At 42.3% G+C, this 24,917-nt stretch overlaps 1 long non-coding RNA gene and 22 other non-coding genes across 23 annotated transcripts; all 23 read right to left on the bottom strand.

Moving 5' to 3' along the window:
* Positions 1-984: 984 nt before the first annotated feature.
* Positions 985-1,057, bottom strand: trnav-cac (transfer RNA valine (anticodon CAC)). Its single transcript has one exon. It is a non-coding gene; the product is annotated as a tRNA-Val (tRNA).
* A 222-nt stretch (positions 1,058-1,279) lies between these two features.
* On the bottom strand, positions 1,280-1,352 carry trnav-aac (transfer RNA valine (anticodon AAC)). The gene has a single exon. It is a non-coding gene; the product is annotated as a tRNA-Val (tRNA).
* Positions 1,353-2,384: 1,032 nt separating this feature from the next.
* Positions 2,385-2,457, bottom strand: trnav-cac (transfer RNA valine (anticodon CAC)). The gene has a single exon. It is a non-coding gene; the product is annotated as a tRNA-Val (tRNA).
* A 214-nt stretch (positions 2,458-2,671) lies between these two features.
* trnav-aac (transfer RNA valine (anticodon AAC)) lies at positions 2,672-2,744 on the bottom strand. The gene has a single exon. It is a non-coding gene; the product is annotated as a tRNA-Val (tRNA).
* A 1,059-nt stretch (positions 2,745-3,803) lies between these two features.
* Positions 3,804-3,876, bottom strand: trnav-cac (transfer RNA valine (anticodon CAC)). Its single transcript has one exon. It is a non-coding gene; the product is annotated as a tRNA-Val (tRNA).
* A 214-nt stretch (positions 3,877-4,090) lies between these two features.
* trnav-cac (transfer RNA valine (anticodon CAC)) lies at positions 4,091-4,163 on the bottom strand. Its single transcript has one exon. It is a non-coding gene; the product is annotated as a tRNA-Val (tRNA).
* A 214-nt stretch (positions 4,164-4,377) lies between these two features.
* Positions 4,378-4,450, bottom strand: trnav-aac (transfer RNA valine (anticodon AAC)). Its single transcript has one exon. It is a non-coding gene; the product is annotated as a tRNA-Val (tRNA).
* A 474-nt stretch (positions 4,451-4,924) lies between these two features.
* Positions 4,925-12,245, bottom strand: LOC137120221 (uncharacterized). Its single transcript, XR_010913722.1, has 2 exons — positions 11,451-12,245; positions 4,925-11,402 (listed from the first exon to the last, which is right to left on the bottom strand). It is a non-coding gene; the product is annotated as an uncharacterized lncRNA (long non-coding RNA).
* Positions 12,246-13,206: 961 nt separating this feature from the next.
* trnav-cac (transfer RNA valine (anticodon CAC)) lies at positions 13,207-13,279 on the bottom strand. Its single transcript has one exon. It is a non-coding gene; the product is annotated as a tRNA-Val (tRNA).
* A 1,059-nt stretch (positions 13,280-14,338) lies between these two features.
* On the bottom strand, positions 14,339-14,411 carry trnav-cac (transfer RNA valine (anticodon CAC)). Its single transcript has one exon. It is a non-coding gene; the product is annotated as a tRNA-Val (tRNA).
* A 222-nt stretch (positions 14,412-14,633) lies between these two features.
* trnav-aac (transfer RNA valine (anticodon AAC)) lies at positions 14,634-14,706 on the bottom strand. Its single transcript has one exon. It is a non-coding gene; the product is annotated as a tRNA-Val (tRNA).
* A 1,032-nt stretch (positions 14,707-15,738) lies between these two features.
* Positions 15,739-15,811, bottom strand: trnav-cac (transfer RNA valine (anticodon CAC)). Its single transcript has one exon. It is a non-coding gene; the product is annotated as a tRNA-Val (tRNA).
* Positions 15,812-16,025: 214 nt separating this feature from the next.
* On the bottom strand, positions 16,026-16,098 carry trnav-cac (transfer RNA valine (anticodon CAC)). Its single transcript has one exon. It is a non-coding gene; the product is annotated as a tRNA-Val (tRNA).
* A 214-nt stretch (positions 16,099-16,312) lies between these two features.
* trnav-aac (transfer RNA valine (anticodon AAC)) lies at positions 16,313-16,385 on the bottom strand. Its single transcript has one exon. It is a non-coding gene; the product is annotated as a tRNA-Val (tRNA).
* A 1,895-nt stretch (positions 16,386-18,280) lies between these two features.
* trnav-cac (transfer RNA valine (anticodon CAC)) lies at positions 18,281-18,353 on the bottom strand. Its single transcript has one exon. It is a non-coding gene; the product is annotated as a tRNA-Val (tRNA).
* Positions 18,354-19,412: 1,059 nt separating this feature from the next.
* trnav-cac (transfer RNA valine (anticodon CAC)) lies at positions 19,413-19,485 on the bottom strand. Its single transcript has one exon. It is a non-coding gene; the product is annotated as a tRNA-Val (tRNA).
* Positions 19,486-19,699: 214 nt separating this feature from the next.
* On the bottom strand, positions 19,700-19,772 carry trnav-aac (transfer RNA valine (anticodon AAC)). Its single transcript has one exon. It is a non-coding gene; the product is annotated as a tRNA-Val (tRNA).
* A 1,059-nt stretch (positions 19,773-20,831) lies between these two features.
* trnav-cac (transfer RNA valine (anticodon CAC)) lies at positions 20,832-20,904 on the bottom strand. The gene has a single exon. It is a non-coding gene; the product is annotated as a tRNA-Val (tRNA).
* A 222-nt stretch (positions 20,905-21,126) lies between these two features.
* trnav-aac (transfer RNA valine (anticodon AAC)) lies at positions 21,127-21,199 on the bottom strand. The gene has a single exon. It is a non-coding gene; the product is annotated as a tRNA-Val (tRNA).
* A 1,049-nt stretch (positions 21,200-22,248) lies between these two features.
* On the bottom strand, positions 22,249-22,321 carry trnav-cac (transfer RNA valine (anticodon CAC)). The gene has a single exon. It is a non-coding gene; the product is annotated as a tRNA-Val (tRNA).
* A 222-nt stretch (positions 22,322-22,543) lies between these two features.
* On the bottom strand, positions 22,544-22,616 carry trnav-aac (transfer RNA valine (anticodon AAC)). Its single transcript has one exon. It is a non-coding gene; the product is annotated as a tRNA-Val (tRNA).
* A 1,032-nt stretch (positions 22,617-23,648) lies between these two features.
* trnav-cac (transfer RNA valine (anticodon CAC)) lies at positions 23,649-23,721 on the bottom strand. The gene has a single exon. It is a non-coding gene; the product is annotated as a tRNA-Val (tRNA).
* Positions 23,722-23,943: 222 nt separating this feature from the next.
* Positions 23,944-24,016, bottom strand: trnav-aac (transfer RNA valine (anticodon AAC)). The gene has a single exon. It is a non-coding gene; the product is annotated as a tRNA-Val (tRNA).
* Positions 24,017-24,917: the final 901 nt, after the last annotated feature.

The following is a 24,917-nucleotide window of genomic DNA, read 5'->3' as shown; positions in this document are numbered from 1 at the left end:
GGTCGACTCTAAGGGGCTTTCAAACCTCATAGTGCACAATAGGTACTTTCTCAGCTTAATGGGGACCATGCTCATATGTAGAGGCTGATCGGTCCAACGCTATGCCAGTGCAGTGTGGAGAGGAGATTGAAGCTCTTGTAATTGACATCCTAGGGCTGCTTCTGCAAGCGCAGCTATTTATCATGGGAGAAAGTCTCAATTTCGATTAATAGTATGTGGTCGGCTTGTCCAAACTAAGGCTGTTTAGAAATTGGTTCTTAACTTTCTTCAGTAGTCTCGCATAACCCTTTTTCGACATGCTGTTTGCCATATCGCGTGCACCAAGAATAGGGCATGCAATGCAGGAAAGGGACTCCTCAACAGATAGTCAACACTGAAATTGAACGACGACTATTGCAACTTTAGCCAGTAATCATTCCACTGCAATTGCACTTTATACATGCCGGACATTCAAATGCAGTATACTGTTTACATGCTGCTTTTTTTGCACCTTTGGCACACTTGACTGTACTGTACTGTAAAATAGTATACAATAGGTTTACTGGTCGGCACTGTCTTAGGTTTTGTGTCCTGTCCTGTGTTATTTTGTATTGTCCATCTACACTGTCTGTCATTACTGTTTTTCATCTGCACTGTTTGCACTAGGTTGAACTCGATGCACTTTACATAGCTTGTGTTGTTTTGTAGCACCTTGGTTCTGGAGGAACGTTATCTCGTTTCTACTGTGTACTGTGTACCACTGTGTATAATAGAAATGACAATAAAAGCCACTTGACTTGACTTGACTTAATCGTCCGCTCTGTCAAAGACACACAGCCTTTATTCAGCGACTACCCTGGCGTAATCTTTTGTTTTTTTGTCTCTTTTGTCTATTTGTGCCATTCTGTGATTTCAGGTTGTTTTACTGAGCAAGCAGTCGTAAGAACTTAGTCAACCCACTGACACAGCTTGAGTGTGCATGTCATCTTAAAATAACAAAAAGAGTGTTTCTGCCTGGTTTCGAACCAGGGACCTTTCGCGTGTGAGGCAAACGTGATAACCGCTACACCACAGAAACCGGCCACTTTCACAAACTTCTTCAGAGCGTAGCTTCCCAGCAAAGTGAATAAAACAGTCGCGGAAGATTACTTCTAAGGGGCTTTGGGATGACAAGATCTTTATGGAACTTTGTAGTACTAAAACCAAAAGTGTTGTCTTTCTCATTGTTAGAACTGAGACAACACCTTTTACAAGACACTCCAACCAGGCTGACTGTGCAGATAATAATGGACAGCAACAGTGTTTCTGCCTGGTTTCGAACCAGGGACCGTTCGCATGTTAGGCGAATGTGATAACCACTACACTACAGAAACTGGCCACGCAGGGTGTCACTTTCAGAGGGTAGCATCTAACCACAAAGCGACACATCATCATGCAAGGTCGACTCTAAGGGGCTTTCAAACCTCCTAGTGCACAATAGGTACTTTCTCAGCTTAATGGGGACCATGCTCATATGTAGAGGCTGATCAGTCCAACGCTATGCCAGTGCAGTGTGGAGAGGAGATTGAAGCTCTTGTAATTGACATCCTAGGGCTGCTGCTGCAAGTGCAGCTATTTATCGTGGTCGTGGTCGGCTTGTCCAAACAAAGGCTGTTTAGAAATTGGTTCTTAACTTTCTTCAGTAGTCTCGCATAACCCTTTTTCGACATGCTGTTTGCCATATCGCGTGCACCAAGAATAGGGAATGCAATGCAGGAAAGGGACTCCTCAACAGATAGTCAAAACTGAAATTGAACGACGACTATTGCAACTTTAGCCAGTAATCATTCCACTGCAATTGGACTGTATACATGCCAGACATTCAAATGCACTATACTGTTTACATGCTGCTTTTTTTGTACCTTTGGCACACTTGACTGTACTGTACTGTAAAATAGTATACAATAGGTTTACTGGTCGGCACTATCTTAGGTTTTTTGTCCTGTCCTGTGTTATTTTGTGTTGTCCGTCTACACTGTCTGTCTATACTGTTTTTCATCTGCACTGTTTACACTAGGTTGAACTCGATGCACTTTACATAGTTTGTGTTGTTTTGTAGCACCTTGGTTCTGGAGGAACGTTATCTCGTTTCTACTGTGTACTGTGTACCACTGTGTATAGTAGAAATGACAATAAAAGCCACTTGACTTGACTTGACTTGACTTGACTTAATCGTCCGCTCTGTCAAAGACACACAGCCTTTATTCAGCGACTACCCTGGCGTAATCTTTTGTGTTTTTGTCTCTTTTGTCTATTTGTGCCATTCTGTGATTTCAGGTTGTTTTACTGAGCAAGCATTCGTAAGAACTTAGTCAACCCACTGACACAGCTTGAGTGTGCATGTCATCTTAAAATAACAACATTAGTGTTTCTGCCTGGTTTCGAACCAGGGACCTTTCGCGTGTGAGGCGAACGTGATAACCGCTACACCACAGAAACCGGCCACTTTGAGAAACTTCTTCAGAGCGTAGCTTCCCAGCAAAGTGAATAAAACAGTCGCGGAAGATTACTTCTAAGGGGCTTTGGGATGACAAGATCTTTATGGAACTTTGTAGTACTAAAACCAAAAGTGTTGCCTTTCGCATTGTTAGAACTGAGACAACCCCTTTTACAAGGCACTCCAACCAGGCTGACTGTGCACTGACAGCAACAGTGTTTCTGCCTGGTTTCGAACCAGGGACCTTTCGCGTGTTAGGCGAATGTGATAACCACTACACTACAGAAACTGGCCACGTAGGGTGTCAATTCCAGAGGGTAGTATCTAACCAAAAAGCGACACATCATCATGCAAGGTCGACTCTAAGGGGCTTTCAAACCTCCTAGTGCACAATAGGTACTTTCTCAGCTTAATGGGGACCATGCTCATATGTAGAGGCTGATCGGTCCAACGCTATGCCAGTGCAGTGTGGAGAGGAGATTGAAGCTCTTGTAATTGACATCCTAGGGCTGCTTCTGCAAGCGCAGCTATTTATCATGGGAGAAAGTCTCAATTTCGATTAATAGTATGTGGTCGGCTTGTCCAAACTAAGGCTGTTTAGAAATTGGTTCTTAACTTTCTTCAGTAGTCTCGCATAACCCTTTTTCGACATGCTGTTTGCCATATCGCGTGCACCAAGAATAGGGAATGTAATGCAGGAAAGGGACTCTTCAACAGATAGTCAAAACTGAAATTGAACGACGACTATTGCAACTTTAGCCAGTAATCATTCCACTGCAATTGCACTGTATACATGCCGGACATTCAAATGCACTATACTGTTTACATGCTGCTTTTTTTGTACCTTTGGCACACTTGACTGTACTGTACTGTAAAATAGTATACAATAGGTTTACTGGTCGGCACTATCTTAGGTTTTTTGTCCTGTCCTGTGTTATTTTGTGTTGTCCGTCTACACTGTCTGTCTGTACTGTTTTTCATCTGCACTGTTTACACTAGGTTGAACTCGATGCACTTTACATAGTTTGTGTTGTTTTGTAGCACCTTGGTTCTGGAGGAACGTTATCTCGTTTCTACTGTGTACTGTGTACCACTGTGTATAGTAGAAATGACAATAAAAGCCACTTTACTTGACTTGACTTGACTTGACTTAATCGTCCGCTCTGTCAAAGACACACAGCCTTTATTCAGCGACTACCCTGGCGTAATCTTTTGTTTTTTTGTCTCTTTTGTCTATTTGTGCCATTCTGTGATTTCAGGTTGTTTTACTGAGCAAGCATTCGTAAGAAATTAGTCAACCCACTGACACAGCTTGAGTGTGCATGTCATCTTAAAATAACAACAATAGTGTTTCTGCCTGGTTTCGAACCAGGGACCTTTCGCGTGTGAGGCGAACGTGATAACCGCTACACCACAGAAACCGGCCACTTTGACAAACTTCTTCAGAGCGTAGCTTGCCAGCAAAGTGAATAAAACAGTCGCGGAAGATTACTTCTAAGGGGCTTTGGGATGACAAGATCTTTATGGAACTTTGTAGTACTAAAACCAAAAGTGTTGCCTTTCGCATTGTTAGAACTGAGACAACCCCTTTTACAAGACACTCCAACCAGGCTGACTGTGCACTGACAGCAACAGTGTTTCTGCCTGGTTTCGAACCAGGGACCTTTCGCGTGTGAGGCAAACGTGATAACCGCTACACCACAGAAACCAGCCACTTTGACAAACTTCTTCAGAGCGTAGCTTCCCAGCAAAGTGAATAAAACAGTCGCGAAAGATTACTTCTAAGGGGCTTTGGGATGACAAGATCTTTATGGAACTTTGTAGTACTAAAACCAAAAGTGTTGCCTTTCGCATTGTTAGAACTGAGACAACCCCTTTTACAAGACACTCTAACCAGGCTGACTGTGCACTGACAGCAACAGTGTTTCTGCCTGGTTTCGAACCAGGGACCTTTCGCGTGTTAGGCGAATGTGATAACCACTACACTACAGAAACTGGCCACGTAGGGTGTCAATTCCAGAGGGTAGCATCTAACCACAAAGCGACACATCATCATGCAAGGTCGACTCTAAGGGGCTTTCAAACCTCCTAGTGCACATTAGGTACTTTCTCAGCTTAATGGGGACCATGCTCATATGTAGAGGCTGATCGGTCCAACGCTATGCCAGTGCAGTGTGGAGAGGAGATTGAAGCTCTTGTAATTGACATCCTAGGGCTGCTTCTGCAAGCGCAGCTATTTATCATGGGAGAAAGTCTCAATTTCGATTAATAGTATGTGGTCGGCTTGTCAAAACTAAGGCTGTTTAGAAATTGGTTCTTAACTTTCTTCAGTAGTCTCGCATAACCCTTTTTCGACATGCTGTTTGCCATATCGCGTGCACCAAGAATGTTGGGTTCTAATAACCACAACAGCGCTGATTACACCAGAAAGTACAGTTCTACAACAGTGAAATAAACACAGAAGTCGACTTTGTCTTTTACTTGCTGCAAGGGGAGCCGGCGGGTCTCAGTGACAGTTGCACTCACCCGAACACAGCCACTCCAAAGAGTATCTCCTTGCAAGCTCTTTTTATTGTAAACAGGACAGAACAGAGAAGGGTATGCCTTCACGTGATTGGACATTTCATGCATACATTACTTTTCTTTAAGTCAAACCATCTGGTTACTGAACAACCAGATATTCTCACCCAAGAAGGAATGTGGACACATGATGTATGTCCTGCTCTACAGGTCCTAAACTAGAAGATTCACAGAACAGGATGCACCTCCTGCTCTGTCCCAAGGGTAAACTAAATTAAGAAAGAATGTAGCGTAGAATACATACATCACACCAAGTTGACCATGTGAGTCCTGTGACCTACCACTCTTCACATAATGATAACAACACAAAGAATATAATATAGAATATAATAGAAAATATAACAAACTCCAACATTCCCTCCTGTTTATCAGTATGTGAAAACTGTTATGTTATTTTCTACATGAGTACCACTTAGTTTCCTATTTTCAGTACCAGTGTCATTTTCCATAACATAGTTATCACATATCACACATCCTTTTAACCAGCTTTATCTAGTTATTGTGATTCATTGAAGTTTGATTCTTCAATACCCATTCTTTGTAACAGCACATAAACAGAAAAAGTCTGATTAAGCATCTTAGACACCATAGATCTTAAACAAGGCACAATACAAGCAAAGAATAGGAAAAATACAAGTAACATAATGAAAAATGGAGTTAAAAATTTTAACAACATTTGCCACCAAGACCCAGACAGAAACCATGACAACCAATTTGGTTCTGCTGAATATGGTCTTGGGACATTACCTTTTGTAAATCCTTCAACACATTCATAGCATCTGAAATGTTTGTGTTTACTTCATCAGGTATGTATGTACAACAAGCTGTTCCTAATTTCACACAGACTCCTCCTTCAGAAGCAGTCAGGAGGTCCAATACCATCCTATTCTGAAGGCTCATGAGTCTTAAGGCATCTATTTCCCTGTTTTGACCTTCATCAATTTTAACAGATTGGTTCACAAACACTTGAAATCGGTAATCAACAGTTTCTAGTCTCAACGCATTTTTTGCCACTCCTACATGTGGAAATAATGTGAGAATAAATCTTCCCCCCTCTGATCGGTGTTTAAACTCATCTGGAACATCGCTTCCCATGGATGTTTTGAGTCAGTGTTGATCCAGTCCCAGTCATCTGTGTGTATGTGTGTCCATCTCTTCGATCGTCTCTGTTTCTGCTCCTGCTGGGAAAATACTAAGAGTGTACCTGCTAGGAATGTAGCCAGAATGAGTTTCCACCACATGGCCATGATTAGTGAGCGCAGATCAGATGATTTCTTCACCGGTTTGAGACCAGGAGTTTCCTCCCACCCTTTGTAGCCGGACTGCCACTGCTACTCGACGCAGGCCAGTGAGGTCACTCTCTTACAATGGCTACGATGTATCCAGGTGGCTCTCTCCTCAATCTTCACAGCAGTTGGTGTGGACAGGATGACTTTGTAGGGTCCCTCCCAGCGAGGGTTGGACCAGCACTTCCTTTTGATGACTTTAATCAGCACCAGATCTCCAGGTTCAATTTGGCTGTCCTGCAAGGATACCACATTATCTGGCAGATTATTTGCACTCATGACTTCTTTACTTCTTAGTAACTTAAGCATCCAATCTGCTAAAGTATGTTCTGCCTCAGCTTTTGTGTCATCATCAATAAATACAGGTAATTTAAATGGTCGACCATAAATAATCTCAAATGGAGTTAGACCATTCTCTGTTGGTATAATTCTCATATACAATTTAACAAGATCAATGCATTCAACCCACGTTCTCCCTGTCTGCTCCATGGTTTTTCTTAACCTTAGCTTTACAGTGCCGTTTGTTCTTTCCACTAACCCTGCACTTTGTGGATGGTATGAGCAGTGGTTTTTTAATTCTATTCCAAGATTGTCTGCTATTCTTTTGACCACCTCATTCACAAAGTGAGGACCATTATCACTGTACAGTCTTTGTGGTTTGCCATGATCAGGTATGATACATTTGCACAGAGCTTTAGCTACGGTCAATGCATCCGCATTTTTACTTGGCAATATCTCTACCCATTTAGAAAATGGACAAATTAACACTAAACAGTACTTATAGTTGTTGCATTTATTTAATTCAATAAAATCCATGTGCAGAAACTGAAATGGATGTTCTGCTTGTGGGAATTTCCCTCTCTTTGGTCTATCATTCCCCTGAGCATTGTGCTTACAACATGTAAGACAGGCTCTACAAAAGTTTTTTGAATAAATATTAAATCCATATGCATGGAAATGCTGCTCTAACATTCTTATCATCCCTCCTGTTGAGACATGGCAAGGCCCATGGCTCAAAATAGCTGCTGTTTTAAAAAGGTTTTTAGGAAGGATGGGCTTGTTGTTAATGTAGTAGGTGTCATTATGAATAGTAGCCCCTTGTTTCAACCACATTTGTTTCTCTTTGTCAGGTGAATGTTTTTAAATGTCTCTCAAAACATCAGTGGAGATTGGTTCTTCCACTGTGCTGTTGTCAATGTGTGTCAGTATGTATGTGCCATGCAGTCCTGTAGCCGCCTCTTTAGCTATTTTATCTGCAAAAGCATTTCCTTTTGTTACAAGGTCTGTGTTTCTTGTGTGCGCTGAGCATTTGCACACCGCTATTCTTTTTGGTAGCAACACTGCATCCAGTAACTTTATTAACAAAGGAGCATGTTCCACTGGTTTGCCCGTGGAGGTTGTCATACCCCTACGTGACCACTGTGCAGCAAAATAGTGTAATGTGGAAAAGGCGTATTGACTGTCAGTATAAATAGTTACACACTTTCCACTAGCAGCTTTGCATGCCTCAATAAGTGCAATAATTTCAGCTGCTTGAGCTGACAAATGTGATGGTAATTTTCCTGCATGCACAATGTTATTATCTGTCACTACAGCAAATCCTGTCTGAGTTTGGCCTGTATTTGTCTTTGAACATGAACCGTCAACAAACCATGTCTCTCCTGTCTGCAAAGGGAAGTCTTGTAAGTCTTGTCTAGGCTTACATTGTTCTTCAGTTAGTTCTATACAGCTATGTGTGTTGCCATCTTCTTCAGTAGGAATGAGTGAAGAAGAGTTCAGGATATTGCATCTTTTAACAGTTATGTGAGGTTGTGACATCAAAGTAGACAGAACAGATAAATGTCTTGCTGGTGATAAGAAAGTCATTTTTGTTTGTGTCAGCAAAATGTCTACAGCATGTGGTACAAGGAGGGTCAATGGATGGAATAACACAACTTCAGATGAGCAGTGTACTGCTTGAGCTGCTGCACACACTGCTCTAACACAATGAGGTAGTGCACTTGCTACAGGATCAAGACGTTTGGAGTAATAAGCTACAGGTTTCAATTTGCCTCCGGTATTTTGTGCAAGCATGGAGGTCATAAAATTGCCTTTGCAATCAACAGTTTGCACAAAAGGCTTGCTGTAATTCGGTAAGCTTAGCACAGTAGCTCCAGTTAGTGCTTGCTTTAATTCTGTCAACGCTCCTTCACCCTCAGGTGTCCATACTACCTTCTGAGTCATTGCCATAGGGTTAGTATATATTATGTCCAGCATTGGCTGTGTCTTTTGGGCATAATTTGGGATCCACAGTCTGCAATAATTACACAATCCTAAGAATTGCATCATGTGTTGTTTTGTTTCTGGTTTTGGGGCTGTGAGGATGGCATGTTTCCTGTCATAGGTTATGCTTCGCCCTTCCCCACAGAGATCATGACCAAGGAATTTAACTTTTTGTTTTACCCATTGTAGTTTTGACAAAGATGCTTTATTTCCTGTTTTAGCTAGATGTTTAAACAGTGCTATTGAAGTGAGTTTATTGTTTTCTGGAGTGTCAGAGGCGATTAAAATGTCATCTACATATACCAATACTTGACTATGTTTTGGTATTGGAAAATCAGACAGGCAATTTTGTATTTCAGCTGAAAAAATTGTAGGGCTATCACAGAACCCTTGCGGTAACCTAGTGTACGTGTATTTCTTCCCCTGATAGGTGAAACCAAACCATCCCTGTGATTCTTTTACTAAAGGAATAGAGAAAAATGCATTACTCAAATCTACTACTGTGAACCATTTCTTATCAGGTTTTAACTGATTCAACAGAGTATGTGGGTCTGGTACACAAGGTGCACGGCTTTCAATTGCCTGATTTACTGCTCTTAGGTCTTGTACCATCCTCCAAATATCTGTGTCTGCCTTTCGCACGGGAAATATAGGAGTGTTACATTGAGCTTGAGGTGACTCAACTATTATCCCTGCCTCAATCATGTCTCTGATCACTGGTTTAATTCCCTCTTCAGCATCAGGCTTCAGTGGGTATTGTCGTACTCTAGGCCTGTAATCTGATTTTGGTTTAATGGTTACAGGTGATGCTGTGGTCATGAGGCCTACATCGGTTTTGCCTTTTGACCAAAATGTGTCTGGGACTTCTGCAAGATCAGGGTTGTCTTTAGCTTGAATTGTGTATCATTCAGCATCTTGAAAGTTTGGGTCATCTAGATGAGTATGTGGCGATGCTGTTATTACCCATCCTAAGGTTTTTTTAAACACTGTGCCTGTTAATGCACACGTTTCCCACCCGTTTGATAACTTTTTCCACTGTGCAATATGGGTGGCTTTCATCATAAATGGGCCAATCTCCTCCCAGTCTGTCCCTACAGGTGTAGTAAGAGACAAGTGGGGTGTGGAATACTGCACATTAAACAGCTTAAAGGCTTGCGGTGAGAAATGCACAGTGCATCCTGCTCTCCCTTTCCCATCAGTGTAAATTGACTTCAAGGTTATACGCTGTGGGCCTAATTTCTGCACCTCCTTGTCATAGGATGGATCTGGGCCTGGTGTACTTTTATATTTCAATGTGACATGCATGTCTTCTGGTTTCATGGTTAAAAACTCTCCTTCCTGCTGTTGGCTAAGTTTTTCTAACAACTGTTGTCCTGTCTTAGTGGGATCGGGTGTTGGTAAATCTAGAGTCCAATAATAGTATGGTTCTCCTGTCCCTTGCATTGCTAATGTGTCTACTGCTTCTCCTTTCCCTAAGGCAATCATGCCTAACGTTGTGGGGACTATAGAGATTTTTAACTTGGAAAGAAGATCTCTCCCTAAGAGATTAACAGGACAGTCTGGACAAATGACAACAGAAGCTTGAATTGACTCTCCAGTGTTTTGATCTTTGAACCATATTGGTTTGGATATGTGATGTTGATTTACTAGTCCATTAGCTGATTTAACATATATAATCTGATTGGAAGCTTTAAGTCCCGGTACTGATTCTCTCAACACCGTCTTATCTGCTCCAGAATCACACAAAAAGGTTACATTTTTACCTTGGACACTCAACAATCTATTCGGGCTCTGTTTACCTACATGTCGGTTTAATAAAACTTCTGCTAGATCTATCATCTCTTCAGTTTTGTTTAGACATTTTCCCGTTTCTAGTCATTCTGAAGATTTGTAGAATGGATTATTTGGGTTGTGTGAGGGCGGCCGATAGTTTCTAATTTGCCGTCTGTATCTACAGTCTCGCGCAATGTGTCCAAAATTACCACAGTTCCAACAACCTTCATCTTTCTGATCTCTATTTGCTCCTCCCCATGCACTTCCTCTTCCTGGCCCTCGTTTTCCCCCTTTTTCTCTTTTCATTTGTCTGGTCTAACCACAGCTGTGCACAATTTAATTCTTTCTCCAACCGGTCTTTATCTTTCGCGCGTGCAGTGCATATTTCAATTTTTAGCTTTTCTACTAAAGTTTGACAATTTGCAACAATTAATTTACCATTAAACTGATGTTTCTTACCCCATCGTGGTAAATAACTAGTGCTGCCTGGTTTGAATTTATCCATATATTTTGCATCCCCCTCATAGGCAGGCTTACTTTTTCCGTTCCCCATTATGACAACCTTTCGTCCGTTCAGGCAAAACGCCTTATCCGGACCTATTCCAAATCCACTTCTTTGTGTTTACCATCAACCTCAAGAATCCTGTTGACACCGTTAGGTTTCCTTCTGAGGTGAGGTCCACACAAGTGGCAGTCACACACACATTCACATATGCATTTCATTCATACTCTATGCGCGCTTTATTTTTATTTATTTTTTTTTTCTTCGACTATTTAAACCTATTTTATTTTAGGTTCTATTTTTCACTTCCTCTCTCTTTCGGCAGAGATTAACCTTTTTTATTTTATTTTTCAATTCCTCTCTCTTTCGGCAGAGATTAACCTTTTTTATTTTATTTTTCAATTCCTCTCTCTTTCGGCAGAGATTAACCCTTTTTTTATTTTATTTTTCAATTCCTCTCTCTTTCGGCAGAGATTAACCCTTTTTTCCTCTCTCTTTAGGCGGAGATTAACCTATTTTCCTCTCTCTTTAGGCGGAGATTAACCTATTTTATTTTATTTTTCAATTCCTCTCTCTTTAGGCGGAGATTAACCTAATTTATAATTTTCAAGAGTCACACTGATCACTCACCGTGTAATTTCACTGGAACTGTCTTCCGGGATTCCGTTGGCCGACACTCAACGAGGGAGGATTGGACTAGTAAAAACACCGGCCCAGCCACGAATTCACGTCCTGGGTCTTTTAACGGGCGTTCCTAGACGTCCGGCGGTCGACCGACTTCGGTGCGTCGTTCTCCTTCCTCGATGACTGTCGTCTCTTGGAATCCGGCTCGAAGGACCAAATAATGTTGGGTTCTAATAACCACAACAGCGCTGATTACACCAGAAAGTACAGTTCTACAACAGTGAAATAAACACAGAAGTCGACTTTGTCTTTTACTTGCTGCAAGGGGAGCCGGCGGGTCTCAGTGACAGTTGCACTCACCCGAACACAGCCACTCCAAAGAGTATCTCCTTGCAAGCTCTTTTTATTGTAAACAGGACAGAACAGAGAAGGGTATGCCTTCACGTGATTGGACATTTCATGCATACATTACTTTTCTTTAAGTCAAACCATCTGGTTACTGAACAACCAGATATTCTCACCCAAGAAGGAATGTGGACACATGATGTATGTCCTGCTCTACAGGTCCTAAACTAGAAGATTCACAGAACAGGATGCACCTCCTGCTCTGTCCCAAGGGTAAACTAAATTAAGAAAGAATGTAGCGTAGAATACATACATCACACCAAGTTGACCATGTGAGTCCTGTGACCTACCACTCTTCACATAATGATAACAACACAAAGAATATAATATAGAATATAATAGAAAATATAACAAACTCCAACAAAGAATAGGGCATGCAATGCAGGAAAGCGACTCCTCTACAGATAGTCAACACTGAAATTGAACGACGACTATTGCAACTTTAGCCAGTAATCATTCCACTGCAATTGCACTTTATACATGCCGGACATTCAAATGCAGTATACTGTTTACATGCTGCTTTTTTTGCACCTTTGGCACACTTGACTGTACTGTACTGTAAAATAGTACACAATAGGTTTACTGGTCGGCACTGTCTTAGGTTTTGTGTCCTGTCCTGTGTTATTTTGTGTTGTCCATCTACACTGTCTGTCATTACTGTTTTTCATCTGTACTGTTTGCACTAGGTTGAACTCGATGCACTTTACATAGCTTGTGTTGTTTTGTAGCACCTTGGTTCTGGAGGAACGTTATCTCGTTTCTACTGTGTACTGTGTACCACTGTGTATAGTAGAAATGACAATAAAAGCCACTTGACTTGACTTGACTTAATCGTCCGCTCTGTCAAAGACACACAGCCTTTATTCAGCGACTACCCTGGCGTAATCTTTTGTTTTTTTGTCTCTTTTGTCTATTTGTGCCATTCTGTGATTTCAGGTTGTTTTACTGAGCAAGCATTCGTAAGAACTTAGTCAACCCACTGACACAGCTTGAGTGTGCATGTCATCTTAAAATAACAACAAGAGTGTTTCTGCCTGGTTTCGAACCTGGGACCTTTCTCGTGTGAGGCGACGTGATAACCGCTACACCACAGAAACCGGCCACTTTGACAAACTTCTTCAGAGCGTAGCTTCCCAGCAAAGTGAATAAAACAGTCACGGAAGATTACTCCTAAGGGGCTTTGGGATGAGAAGATCTTTATGGAACTTTGTAGTACTAAAACCAAAAGTGTTGCCTTTCTCATTGTTAGAACTGAGACAACCCCTTTTACAAGACACTCCAACCAGGCTGACTGTGCAGATAATAATAGACAGCAACCGTGTTTCTGCCTGGTTTCGAACCAGGGACCTTTCGCGTGTGAGGCGAACGTGATAACCGCTACACCACAGAAACCGGCCACGTAGGGTGTCAATTCCAGAGGGTAGCATCTAACCACAAAGCGACACATCATCATGCAAGGTCGACTCTAAGGGGCTTTCAAACCTCCTAGTGCACAATAGGTACTTTCTCAGCTTAATGGGGACCATGCTCATATGTAGAGGCTGATCGGTCCAACGCTATGCCAGTGCAGTGTGGAGAGGAGATTGAAGCTCTTGTAATTGACATCCTACGGCTGCTGCTGCAAGTGCAGCTATTTATCATGGGAGAAATTCTCTATTTCGATTAATAGTATGTGGTCGGCTTGTCCAAACTAAGGCTGTTTAGAAATTGGTTCTTAACTTTCTTCAGTAGTCTCGCATAACCCTTTTTCGACATGCTGTTTGCCATATCGCGTGCACCAAGAATAGGGAATGCAATGCAAGAAAGGGACTCCTCAACAGATAGTCAAAACTGAAATTGAACGACGACTATTGCAACTTTAGCCAGTAATCATTCCACTGCAATTGCACTGTATACATGCCGGACATTCAAATGCACTATACTGTTTACATGCTGCTTTTTTTGTACCTTTGGCACACTTGACTGTACTGTACTGTAAAATAGTATACAATAAGTTTACTGGTCGGCACTATCTTAGGTTTTTTGTCCTGTCCTGTGTTATTTTGTGTTGTCCGTCTACACTGTCTGTCTGTACTGTTTTTCATCTGCACTGTTTACACTAGGTTGAACTCGATGCACTTTACATAGTTTGTGTTGTTTTGTAGCACCTTGGTTCTGGAGGAACGTTATCTCGTTTCTACTGTGTACTGTGTACCACTGTGTATAGTAGAAATGACAATAAAAGCCACTTGACTTGACTTGACTTGACTTGACTTAATCGTCCGCTCTGTCAAAGACACACAGCCTTTATTCAGCGACTACCCTGGCGTAATCTTTTGTTTTTTTGTCTCTTTTGTCTATTTGTGCCATTCTGTGATTTCAGGTTGTTTTACTGAGCAAGCATTCGTAAGAACTTAGTCAACCCACTGACACAGCTTGAGTGTGCATGTCATCTTAAAATAACAACAATAGTGTTTCTGCCTGGTTTTGAACCAGGGACCTTTCGCGTGTGAGGCCAACGTGATAACCGCTACACCACAGAAACCGGCCACTTTGACAAACTTCTTCAGAGCGTAGCTTCCCAGCAAAGTGAATAAAACAGTCGCGGAAGATTACTTCTAAGGGGCTTTGGGATGACAAGATCTTTATGGAACTTTGTAGTACTAAAACCAAAAGTGTTGCCTTTCGCATTGTTAGAACTGAGACAACCCCTTTTACAAGACACTCCAACCAGGCTGACTGTGCAGATAATAATGGACAGCAACAGTGTTTCTGCCTGGTTTCGAACCAGGGACCTTTCGCGTGTTAGGCGAATGTGATAACCACTACACTACAGAAACTGGCCACGTAGGGTGTCAATTCCAGAGGGTAGCATCTAACCACAAAGCGACACATCATCATGCAAGGTCGACTCTAAGAGGTTTTCAAACCTCCTAGTGCACAATAGGTACTTTCTCAGCTTAATGGGGACCATGCTCATATGTAGAGGCTGATCGGTCCAACGCTATGCCAGTGCAGTGTGGAGAGGAGATTGAGACTCTTGTAATTGACATCCTAGGGCTGCTGCTGCAAGTGCAGCTATTTATCGTGGTCGTGGTCGGCTTGTCCAAACAAAGGCTGTTTAGAAATTGGTTCTTAACTTTCTTCAGTAGTCTCGCATAACCCTTTTTCGACATGCTGTTTGCCATATCGCGTGCACCAAGAATAGGGAATGCAATGCAAGAAAGGGACTCCTCAACAGATAGTCAAAACTGAAATTGAACGACGACTATTGCAACTTTAGCCAGTAATCATTCCACTGCAATTGCACTGTATACATGCCGGACATTCAAATGCACTATACTGTTTACATGCTGCTTTTTTTGTACCTTTGGCACACTTGACTGTACTGTACTGTAAAATAGTATACAATAGGTTTACTGGTCGGCACTATCTTAGGTTTTTTGTCCTGTCCTGTGTTATTTTGTGTTGTCCGTCTACACTGTCTGTCTGTACTGTTTTTCATCTGCACTGTTTACACTAGGTTGAACTCGATGCACTTTACATAGTTTGTGTTGTTTTGTAGCACCTTGGTTCTGGAGGAACGTTATCTCGTTTCTACTGTGTACTGTGTACCACTGTGTATAGTAGAAATGACAATAAAAGCCACTTGACTTGACTTGACTTGACTTGACTTAATCGTACGCTCTGTCAAAGACACACAGCCTTTATTCAGCGACTACCCTGGCATAATCTTTTGTTTTTTTGTCTCTTTTGTCTATTTGTGCCATTCTGTGATTTCAGGTTGTTTTACTGAGCAAGCATTCGTAAGAAATTAGTCAACCCACTGACACAGCTTGAGTGTGCATGTCATCTTAAAATAACAACAATAGTGTTTCTGCCTGGTTTCGAACCAGTGACCTTTCGCGTGTGAGGCGAACGTGATAACCGCTACACCACAGAAACCGGCCACTTTGACAAACTTCTTCAGAGCGTAGCTTCCCAGCAAAGTGAATAAAACAGTCGCGGAAGATTACTTCTAAGGGGCTTTGGGATGACAAGATCTTTATGGAACTTTGTAGTACTAAAACCAAAAGTGTTGCCTTTCGCATTGTTAGAACTGAGACAACCCCTTTTACAAGACACTCCAACCAGGCTGACTGTGCACTGACAGCAACCGTGTTTCTGCCTGGTTTCGAACCAGGGACCTTTCGCGTGTGAGGCAAACGTGATAACCGCTACACCACAGAAACCAGCCACTTTGACAAACTTCTTCAGAGCGTAGCTTCCCAGCAAAGTGAATAAAACAGTCGCGAAAGATTACTTCTAAGGGGCTTTGGGATGACAAGATCTTTATGGAACTTTGTAGTACTAAAACCAAAAGTGTTGCCTTTCGCATTGTTAGAACTGAGACAACCCCTTTTACAAGACACTCTAACCAGGCTGACTGTGCACTGACAGCAACAGTGTTTCTGCCTGGTTTCGAACCAGGGACCTTTCGCGTGTTAGGCGAATGTGATAACCACTACACTACAGAAACTGGCCACGTAGGGTGTCAATTCCAGAGGGTAGCATCTAACCACAAAGCGACACATCATCATGCAAGGTCGACTCTAAGGGGCTTTCAAACCTCCTAGTGCACATTAGGTACTTTCTCAGCTTAATGGGGACCATGCTCATATGTAGAGGCTGATCGGTCCAACGCTATGCCAGTGCAGTGTGGAGAGGAGATTGAAGCTCTTGTAATTGACATCCTAGGGCTGCTTCTGCAAGCGCAGCTATTTATCATGGGAGAAAGTCTCAATTTCGATTAATAGTATGTGGTCGGCTTGTCAAAACTAAGGCTGTTTAGAAATTGGTTCTTAACTTTCTTCAGTAGTCTCGCATAACCCTTTTTCGACATGCTGTTTGCCATATCGCGTGCACCAAGAATGTTGGGTTCTAATAACCACAACAGCGCTGATTACACCAGAAAGTACAGTTCTACAACAGTGAAATAAACACAGAAGTCGACTTTGTCTTTTACTTGCTGCAAGGGGAGCCGGCGGGTCTCAGTGACAGTTGCACTCACCCGAACACAGCCACTCCAAAGAGTATCTCCTTGCAAGCTCTTTTTATTGTAAACAGGACAGAACAGAGAAGGGTATGCCTTCACGTGATTGGACATTTCATGCATACATTACTTTTCTTTAAGTCAAACCATCTGGTTACTGAACAACCAGATATTCTCACCCAAGAAGGAATGTGGACACATGATGTATGTCCTGCTCTACAGGTCCTAAACTAGAAGATTCACAGAACAGGATGCACCTCCTGCTCTGTCCCAAGGGTAAACTAAATTAAGAAAGAATGTAGCGTAGAATACATACATCACACCAAGTTGACCATGTGAGTCCTGTGACCTACCACTCTTCACATAATGATAACAACACAAAGAATATAATATAGAATATAATAGAAAATATAACAAACTCCAACAAAGAATAGGGCATGCAATGCAGGAAAGCGACTCCTCTACAGATAGTCAACACTGAAATTGAACGACGACTATTGCAACTTTAGCCAGTAATCATTCCACTGCAATTGCACTTTATACATGCCGGACATTCAAATGCAGTATACTGTTTACATGCTGCTTTTTTTGCACCTTTGGCACACTTGACTGTACTGTACTGTAAAATAGTACACAATAGGTTTACTGGTCGGCACTGTCTTAGGTTTTGTGTCCTGTCCTGTGTTATTTTGTGTTGTCCATCTACACTGTCTGTCATTACTGTTTTTCATCTGCACTGTTTGCACTAGGTTGAACTCGATGCACTTTACATAGCTTGTGTTGTTTTGTAGCACCTTGGTTCTGGAGGAACGTTATCTCGTTTCTACTTTGTACTGTGTACCACTGTGTATAGTAGAAATGACAATAAAAGCCACTTGACTTGACTTGACTTAATCGTCCGCTCTGTCAAAGACACACAGCCTTTATTCAGCGACTACCCTGGCGTAATCTTTTGTTTTTTTGTCTCTTTTGTCTATTTGTGCCATTCTGTGATTTCAGGTTGTTTTACTGAGCAAGCATTCGTAAGAACTTAGTCAACCCACTGACACAGCTTGAGTGTGCATGTCATCTTAAAATAACAACAAGAGTGTTTCTGCCTGGTTTCGAACCTGGGACCTTTCGCGTGTGAGGCGACGTGATAACCGCTACACCACAGAAACCGGCCACTTTGACAAACTTCTTCAGAGCGTAGCTTCCCAGCAAAGTAAATAAAACAGTCATGGAAGATTACTCCTAAGGGGCTTTGGGATGAGAAGATCTTTATGGAACTTTGTAGTACTAAAACCAAAAGTGTTGCCTTTCTCATTGTTAGAACTGAGACAACCCCTTTTACAAGACACTCCAACCAGGCTGACTGTGCAGATAATAATAGACAGCAACCGTGTTTCTGCCTGGTTTCGAACCAGGGACCTTTCGCGTGTGAGGCGAACGTGATAACCGCTACACCACAGAAACCGGCCACGTAGGGTGTCAATTCCAGAGGGTAGCATCTAACCACAAAGCGACACATCATCATGCAAGGTCGACTCTAAGGGGCTTTCAAACCTCCTAGTGCACAATAGGTACTTTCTCAGCTTAATGGGGACCATGCTCATATGTAGAGGCTGATCGGTCCAACGCTATGCCAGTGCAGTGTGGAGAGGAGATTAAAGCTCTTGTAATTGACATCCTAGGGCTGCTTCTGCAAGCGCAGCTATTTATCATGGGAGAAAGTCTCAATTTCGATTAATAGTATGTGGTCGGCTTGTCCAAACTAAGGCTGTTTAGAAATTGGTTCTTAACTTTCTTCAGTAGTCTCGCATAACCCTTTTTCGACATGCTGTTTGCCATATCGCGTGCACCAAGAATAGGGAATGCAATGCAGGAAAGGGACTCCTCAACAGATAGTCAAAACTGAAATTGAACGACGACTATTGCAACTTTAGCCAGTAATCATTCCACTGCAATTGCACTGTATACATGCCGGACATTCAAATGCACTATACTGTTTACATGCTGCTTTTTTTGTACCTTTGGCACACTTGACTGTACTGTACTGTAAAATAGTATACAATAGGTTTACTGGTCGGCACTATCTTAGGTTTTTTGTCCTGTCCTGTGTTATTTTGTGTTGTCCGTCTACACTGTCTGTCTGTACTGTTTTTCATCTGCACTGTTTACACTAGGTTGAACTCGATGCACTTTACATAGTTTGTGTTGTTTTGTAGCACCTTGGTTCTGGAGGAACATTATCTCGTTTCTACTGTGTACTGTGTACCACTGTGTATAGTAGAAATGACAATAAAAGCCACTTGACTTGACTTGACTTGACTTGACTGAATCGTCCGCTCTGTCAAAGACACACAGCCTTTATTCAGCGACTACCCTGGCGTAATCTTTTGTTTTTTTGTCTCTTTTGTCTATTTGTGCCATTCTGTGATTTCAGGTTGTTTTACTGAGCAAGCATTCGTAAGAACTTAGTCAACCCACTGACACAGCTTGAGTGTGCATGTCATCTTAAAATAACAACAAGAGTGTTTCTGCCTGGTTTCGAACCAGGGACCTTTCGCGTGTGAGGCGAACGTGATAACCGCTACACCACAGAAACCGGCCACTTTGACAAACTTCTTCAGAGCGTAGCTTCCCAGCAAAGTGAATAAAACAGTCGCGGAAGATTACTTCAAAGGGGCTTTGGGATGACAAGATCTTTATGGAACTTTGTAGTACTAAAACCAAAAGTGTTGCCTTTCGCATTGTTAGAACTGAGACAACCCCTTTTACAAGACACTCCAACCAGGCTGACTGTGCACTGACAGCAACAGTGTTTCTGCCTGGTTTCGAACCAGGGACCTTTCGCGTGTTAGGCGAATGTGATAACCACTACACTACAGAAACTGGCCACGTAGGGTGTCAATTCCAGAGGGTAGCATCTAACCACAAAGCGACACATCATCATGCAAGGTCGACTCTAAGGGGCTTTCAAACCTCCTAGTGCACAATAGGTACTTTCTCAGCTTAATGGGGACCATGCTCATATGTAGAGGCTGATCGGTCCAACGCTATGCCAGTGCAGTGTGGAGAGGAGATTGAAGCTCTTGTAATTGACATCCTAGGGCTGCTGCTGCAAGTGCAGCTATTTATCATGGGAGAAATTCTCAATTTCGATTAATAGTATGTGGTCGGCTTGTCCAAACTAAGGCTGTTTAGAAATTGGTTCTTAACTTTCTTCAGTAGTCTCACATAACCCTTTTTCGACATGCTGTTTGCCATATCGCGTGCACCAAGAATAGGGAATGCAATGCAAGAAAGGGACTCCTCAACAGATAGTCAAAACTGAAATTGAACGACGACTATTGCAACTTTAGCCAGTAATCATTCCACTGCAATTGCACTGTATACATGCCGGACATTCAAATGCACTATACTGTTTACATGCTGCTTTTTTTGTACCTTTGGCACACTTGACTGTACTGTACTGTAAAATAGTATACAATAGGTTTACTGGTCGGCACTATCTTAGGTTTTTTGTCCTGTCCTGTGTTATTTTGTGTTGTCCGTCTACACTGTCTGTCTGTACTGTTTTTCATCTGCACTGTTTACACTAGGTTGAACTCGATGCACTTTATATAGTTTGTGTTGTTTTGTAGCACCTTGGTTCTGGAGGAACGTTATCTCGTTTCTACTGTGTACTGTGTACCACTGTGTATAGTAGAAATGACAATAAAAGCCACTTGACTTGACTTGACTTGACTTGACTTAATCGTACGCTCTGTCAAAGACACACAGCCTTTATTCAGCGACTACCCTGGCATAATCTTTTGTTTTTTTGTCTCTTTTGTCTATTTGTGCCATTCTGTGATTTCAGGTTGTTTTACTGAGCAAGCATTCGTAAGAAATTAGTCAACCCACTGACACAGCTTGAGTGTGCATGTCATCTTAAAATAACAACAAGAGTGTTTCTGCCTGGTTTCGAACCAGGGACCTTTCGCGTGTGAGGCGAACGTGATAACCGCTACACCACAGAAACCAGCCACTTTGACAAACTTCTTCAGAGCGTAGCTTCCCAGCAAAGTGAATAAAACAGTCACGGAAGATTACTCCTAAGGGGCTTTGGGATGAGAAGATCTTTATGGAACTTTGTAGTACTAAAACCAAAAGTGTTGCCTTTCTCATTGTTAGAACTGAGACAACACCTTTTACAAGACACTCTAACCAGGCTGACTGTGCAGATAATAATGGACAGCAACAGTGTTTCTGCCTGGATTCGAACCAGGGACCGTTCGCATGTTAGGCGAATGTGATAACCACTACACTACAGAACCTGGCCACGCAGGGCGTCACTTTCAGAGGGTAGCATCTAACCACAAAGCGACACATCATCATGCAAGGTCGACTCTAAGGGGCTTTCAAACCTCCTAGTGCACAATAGGTACTTTCTCAGCTTAATGGGGACCATGCTCATATGTAGAGGCTGATCGGTCCAACGCTATGCCAGTGCAGTGTGGAGAGGAGATTGAAGCTCTTGTAATTGACATCCTAGGGCTTCTTCTGCAAGCGCAGCTATTTATCATGGGAAAAAGTCTCAATTTCGATTAATAGTATGTGGTCGGCTTGTCCAAACTAAGGCTGTTTAGAAATTGGTTCTTAACTTTCTTCAGTAGTCTCGCATAACCCTTTTTCGACATGCTGTTTGCCATATCGCGTGCACCAAGAATAGGGCATGCAATGCAGGAAAGGGACTCCTCAACAGATAGTCAACACTGAAATTGAACGACGACTATTGCAACTTTAGCCAGTAATCATTCCACTGCAATTGCACTTTATACATGCCGGACATTCAAATGCAGTATACTGTTTACATGCTGCTTTTTTTGCACCTTTGGCACACTTGACTGTACTGTACTGTAAAATAGTATACAATAGGTTTACTGGTCGGCACTGTCTTAGGTTTTGTGTCCTGTCCTGTGTTATTTTGTGTTGTCCATCTACACTGTCTGTCATTACTGTTTTTCATCTGCACTGTTTGCACTAGGTTGAACTCGATGCACTTTACATAGCTTGTGTTGTTTTGTAGCACCTTGGTTCTGGAGGAACGTTATCTCGTTTCTACTGTGTACTGTGTACCACTGTGTATAATAGAAATGACAATAAAAGCCACTTGACTTGACTTGACTTTATCGTCCGCTCTGTCAAAGACACACAGCCTTTATTCAGCGACTACCCTGGCGTAATCTTTTGTTTTTTTGTCTCTTTTGTCTATTTGTGCCATTCTGTGATTTCAGGTTGTTTTACTGAGCAAGCATTCGTAAGAACTTAGTCAACCCACTGACACAGCTTGAGTGTGCATGTCATCTTAAAATAACAACAAGAGTGTTTCTGCCTGGTTTCGAACCAGGGACCTTTCGCGTGTGAGGCGAACGTGATAACCGCTACACCACAAAAACCGGCCACCTTGACAAACTTCTTAAGAGCGTAGCTTCCCAGCAAAGTGAATAAAACAGTCGCGGAAGATTACTCCTAAGGGGCTTTGGGATGACAAGATCTTTATGGAACTTTGTAGTACTAAAACCAAAAGTGTTGCCTTTCTCATTGTTAGAACTGAGACAACACCTTTTACAAGACACTCCAACCAGGCTGACTGTGCAGATAATAATGGACAGCAACAGTGTTTCTGCCTGGTTTCGAACCAGGGACCTTTCGCGTGTTAGGCGAATGTGATAACCACTACACTACAGAAACTGGCCACGTAGAGTGGCACTTTCAGAGGGTAGCATCTAACCACAAAGCGACACATCATCATGCAAGGTCGACTCTAAGGGGCTTTCAAACCTCCTAGTGCACAATAGGTACTTTCTCAGCTTAATGGGGACCATGCTCATATGTAGAGGCTGATCGGTCCAACGCTATGCCAGTGCAGTGTGGAGAGGAGATTGAGACTCTTGTAATTGACATCCTAGGGCTGCTGCTGCAAGTGCAGCTATTTATCGTGGTCGTGGTCGGCTTGTCCAAACAAAGGCTGTTTAGAAATTGGTTCTTAACTTTCTTCAGTAGTCTCGCATAACCCTTTTTCGACATGCTGTTTGCCATATCGCGTGCACCAAGAATAGGGAATGCAATGCAGGAAAGGGACTCCTCAACAGATAGTCAAAACTGAAATTGAACGACGACTATTGCAACTTTAGCCAGTAATCATTCCACTGCAATTGAACTGTATACATGCCGGACATTCAAATGCACTATACTGTTTACATGCTGCTTTTTTTGTACCTTTGGCACACTTGACTGTACTGTACTGTAAAATAGTATACAATAGGTTTACTGGTCGGCACTATCTTAGGTTTTTTGTCCTGTCCTGTGTTATTTTGTGTTGTCCGTCTACACTGTCTGTCTGTACTGTTTTTCATCTGCACTGTTTACACTAGGTTGAACTCGATGCACTTTACATAGTTTGTGCTGTTTTGTAGCACCTTGGTTCTGGAGGAACGTTATCTCGTTTCTACTGTGTACTGTGTACCACTGTGTATAGTAGAAATGACAATAAAAGCCACTTGACTTGACTTGACTTGACTTGACTTAATCGTCCGCTCTGTCAAAGACACACAGCCTTTATTCAGCGACTACCCTGGCGTAATCTTTTGTTTTTTTGTCTCTTTTGTCTATTTGTGCCATTCTGTGATTTCAGGTTGTTTTACTGAGTAAGCATTCGTAAGAACTTAGTCAACCCACTGACACAGCTTGAGTGTGCATGTCATCTTAAAATAACAACAAGAGTGTTTCTGCCTGGTTTCGAACCAGGGACCTTTCGCGTGTGAGGCAAACGTGATAACCGCTACACCACAGAAACCGGCCACTTTGACAAACTTCTTCAGAGCGTAGCTTCCCAGCAAAGTGAATAAAACAGTCGCGGAAGATTACTTCTAAGGGGCTTTGGGATGACAAGATCTTTATGGAACTTTGTAGTACTAAAACCAAAAGTGTTGCCTTTCGCATTGTTAGAACTGAGACAACCCCTTTTACAAGACACTCCAACCAGGCTGACTGTGCAGATAATAATGGACAGCAACAGTGTTTCTGCCTGGTTTCGAACCAGGGACCTTTCGCGTGTTAGGCGAATGTGATAACCACTACACTACAGAAACTGGCCACATAGAGTGGCACTTTCAGAGGGTAGCATCTAACCACAAAGCGACACATCATCATGCAAGGTCGACTCTAAGGGGCTTTCAAACCTCCTAGTGCACAATAGGTACTTTCTCAGCTTAATGGGGACCATGCTCATATGTAGAGGCTGATCGGTCCAACGCTATGCCAGTGCAGTGTGGAGAGGAGATTGAAGCTCTTGTAATTGACATCCTAGGGCTGCTGCTGCAAGTGCAGCTATTTATCGTGGTCGTGGTCGGCTTGTCCAAACAAAGGCTGTTTAGAAATTGGTTCTTAACTTTCTTCAGTAGTCTCGCATAACCCTTTTTCGACATGCTGTTTGCCATATCGCGTGCACCAAGAATAGGGAATGCAATGCAGGAAAGGGACTCCTCAACAGATAGTCAAAACTGAAATTGAACGACGACTATTGCAACTTTAGCCAGTAATCATTCCACTGCAATTGAACTGTATACATGCCGGACATTCAAATGCACTATACTGTTTACATGCTGCTTTTTTTGTACCTTTGGCACACTTGACTGTACTGTACTGTAAAATAGTATACAATAAGTTTACTGGTCGGCACTATCTTAGGTTTTTTGTCCTGTCCTGTGTTATTTTGTGTTGTCCGTCTACACTGTCTGTCTGTACTGTTTTTCATCTGCACTGTTTACACTAGGTTGAACTCGATGCACTTTACATAGTTTGTGTTGTTTTGTAGCACCTTGGTTCTGGAGGAACGTTATCTCGTTTCTACTGTGTACTGTGTACCACTGTGTATAGTAGAAATGACAATAAAAGCCACTTGACTTGACTTGACTTGACTTGACTTAATCGTCCGCTCTGTCAAAGACACACAGCCTTTATTCAGCGACTACCCTGGCGTAATCTTTTGTT

Source organism: Channa argus, unplaced genomic scaffold, assembly GCF_033026475.1.
Source record: "Channa argus isolate prfri unplaced genomic scaffold, Channa argus male v1.0 Contig067, whole genome shotgun sequence".
Classification (NCBI taxonomy): Eukaryota; Metazoa; Chordata; class Actinopteri; order Anabantiformes; family Channidae; genus Channa; species Channa argus.
Note: the sequence above shows the minus strand (reverse complement) of the source record. Positions and strands in the feature narration are given on the sequence as shown.